At 46.5% G+C, this 3125-nt stretch overlaps 1 protein-coding gene across 7 annotated transcripts in view; it reads left to right on the top strand.

The window, feature by feature from the left end:
• Positions 1 to 1368: 1368 nt before the first annotated feature.
• The window catches only part of rnf220a (ring finger protein 220a), a 156146-nt gene continuing 154389 nt past the window's right edge, over positions 1369 to 3125 (top strand). For all 7 annotated transcript variants that reach the window (XM_031854739.1, XM_031854743.1, XM_031854740.1 and 4 more), the window contains exon 1: positions 1369 to 1791. The gene's annotated coding sequence lies outside the window, so the exon portion shown is untranslated. The remainder of the gene's footprint in view (positions 1792 to 3125) is intronic.

Here is a 3125-nt window from a genome sequence, read left to right on the forward strand (position 1 = left end):
GGACAGGAGGCCTCTCTTCTCCCAGTCTCTCTCACTCTGCCTTTCTTACCCCCCCCCACCCCCCCCCACACACACTGTATGCTTAAATTATATGTTTTAATTTCACCCCCCACAAAATTGGAAATATTCCAGGGCTGATAGAACCTGTTTGTGCCATAAATTAGCTCTGCATAAAATATCCCCCCTCTGACAGTCTGTTACAATGGTGGTCAGATGATTGAAAGAGTATAGGCTCAGTGACTTTGTTACAGGTTGTGGAAGAGATGGAACTCTCTTTTCTTTTTTCGAAATGTATTGCCAGTTGAATGGAGAGAAAGAATACACAAAGATTCACAAATGTCAGGGATTCATTTCTATAAAACCTTTATCCAAGACAGGTTGCAAAACAGTGTTTCTTAGATGAAGTTGGGGCGGGGTTACACAATATAATGGTGCTCACTCGTATGTGGCTCGACTTATCCCATCAAGTGCGCATGCTCTATTCGTTTATGTCTTGGAGTTTTTTTGGTCGATCGATGCCGGGGACTGTGCCACACAGCTGACGGTCGGTTGAACTTTCCCGCGGCCCCACTACAACTTCAGTCTCTAAAGTGCGCACTTTATAAGAGTGTCTGGTAGTCCACCTCTTTTTGTTAAGAGGTGGACTTCATTGGCTTTATGGCGAGCAGTCTCTCCACTGGGTGAAAGAGAGAGGGAGAGAGAGAGAGAGAGAGAGGGAGGGGGGGATAATTCATTCACTTTGCGCACAAAGCGCAGTGGAAATCACCCAGGGGAACGAAACACCAGACAGGGGGTGGGGGTGTAGGCAGGAGCATTGTGGGAGGGGGGGTAGTGTCCACGCATGCACACGGACACTAAACTTAATTTTGCAGAGGAAGAAAGACACCTTTTTGGCAAAGTTGACTTTTCCATGGCAGAAATATTTCCACTATTATTGATTCTTTTTTTTTCATCTTGTAAATATAGGATATGAACACTGTCCCTGATCTCTCGCAGGAGAGAAAATGAATAACCTGAGCGATCCAGGTGGTTTGAAGGCGAGAAAGAACCGCTGTGCGGTGAAATACAGAAATGTTTTTAAAGAAGCTGACGTTGTAAAGATTAAGAAGTGATGATTATAAAATAAAAGAGTTGTTTTGAGTGGAGAGAGCTGCTGCGGTCTGTGTGTCTGTCAGTCAGTCATTGAGCGCTGCGCGGCAGCACTGCACCTCGGAGCGATGTGGACCCTGGACACCCCTCCCTCCACAACCCCCCCCCACCCCCCCCCCCCCCACTCCACGTTCAGCCTCGCGCAGCTCAGCTCCAGCCTCACACACGTCGCCGTTGAGCACTGTGAGAACCCCCCCCCCCCTCACACCACATCCACAGTCTCTGCGATCCGTGCGTTCCCTCCGCGGCTTCACTCCTCTCACTTGATCGTCCCTCTCGGTGTTTCAGCGAAGGGGCTGCACGCGCGATCGCGCTATTGATACCCCCCGCTTTGCGCTGTGTTCGAGGAAAGTCACTCTCTCTCTCTCTCTCTCTCCCCCCTCGCTCTCTCCGTCCTCCTCTCTGGCTGCGCTTTGGTAACCTAACGGGGAGGTGTTAACTACTTTTTTTCGCTTCCACAAAGCGCCTCCCGTTATCTCCGGTGCTGCTGCGCGAGAGCCAGAGGTTGCCACTGTTACTGATATTCCCACTCCGCGGAAAAGTTTTCGGTTTGTTGTGAGGATAAAAAAAAAGAAAGAAGAAGAAGAAGGAGCCGGAAACGTGGAGTCGTCTGCAAGAAGAAGCGGATCCTGCCACGGCGAGGTGAGTAACACTGGCTGTCTTTTTGTGGTTGTTGTTGTTGGGTTTGAAGCTCGAACAGTTTGTCTCTCCACGCCTTTTCTTTTTTTTTTGCGTTCTCTCGGTTTTGGAAGCGGATTTCGAGTCGTTTCGTTAAACTTTTTTTTTTCTTTCTCGGGGACTGTGCGCGTTAGACACCGGAGCGCAGTGGCGTTTTTTCACGCGTAAAATAAATAGAAAAATGTCACGGTGCGGTCCGTCTCCGTTTGGACACGGACCTTTCACATTTATGTCTGTTTGTGTCTCCCTGGGTGTGCGCGTGCATCTTCGAGTTTCCCACTAAAAGCGAGAAAGTGGTTTCTGGAAAACACTCGCAATTGTGCAGTATAGTGCGCGTGTCAGTGCCATTACGCATACATCAGCATCACCATGCATTAATTAGTACATTACAAGTGCTGCACGGTCACAGTGCAGCTAATATTTCAACTTTTTTAACAACTCTTAATATATTGGTTTTGTCATTGCGTTTGGTGAAAGCGGATCCTGTCCCACCAGTGTTAATGATTACATCCTGGAGTTTTCCCCTCAAACCTCCCAGTAAAATAATAAAAAATACAATCACAGTCTGCCAGAGAAACTCTATCTGTATTACTGCTGCAGAGCTCCCGAGATATTTCCCCATCATTACCAGTTAGATCCTCAATAACGAGCGTAGCCAGCAGGCCTGCGGTGCTTTAATTTATCTAAAAGTTGACTTTTAGTTTTTCCCATGAAGAAGAGCGGTTGTTTTAGCGCCTTGTGCCATTCTGTCTTTGGTTTTCACAGAAACACAGTGTTGCTTTGCAGCACCAAAGCGCTCACAATGATGAGGACATGATGTGGCTTAAACTGTCGCATATTATTTTGGGGTCTAATAAAGCCCCTGACGAGGCTGATTTGAATGAATCCCTGACACATATATACGTGTATATATGAAAGACCACAACCTCGCTGTAATCATGGGATCACCAACGAAATTTGTATCTCGGGTTTTGAACGTCTGTCGTTCTATTTTATCAAATGTGAGTTTAGCCATTATAATAACAAAAAATGTAATGACCATAACATTGTGAAAAACAACAGAAATATAGACTAGAAGAAAAAAAGAGAGAGAAAGAAGAGCCTCCCCTATAAGTCCTCAAATACGCAACAAATTATTCTGTCAATTGTTTCTCTCAAAGAGAAACAGACGTCTTGAATTCAAAGAAGAAACTCGATTTGCTGTGTGGCATGCGCGTGCACGTGCACACACACACACACACACACACACACACACACACACACACACACACACACACACACACACACACACACACACA

Source organism: Anarrhichthys ocellatus, unplaced genomic scaffold (genome assembly GCF_004355925.1).
Source record: "Anarrhichthys ocellatus isolate YVR2014 unplaced genomic scaffold, GSC_Weel_1.0 scaffold15, whole genome shotgun sequence".
In the NCBI taxonomy this organism is placed as follows: domain Eukaryota; kingdom Metazoa; phylum Chordata; class Actinopteri; order Perciformes; family Anarhichadidae; genus Anarrhichthys; species Anarrhichthys ocellatus.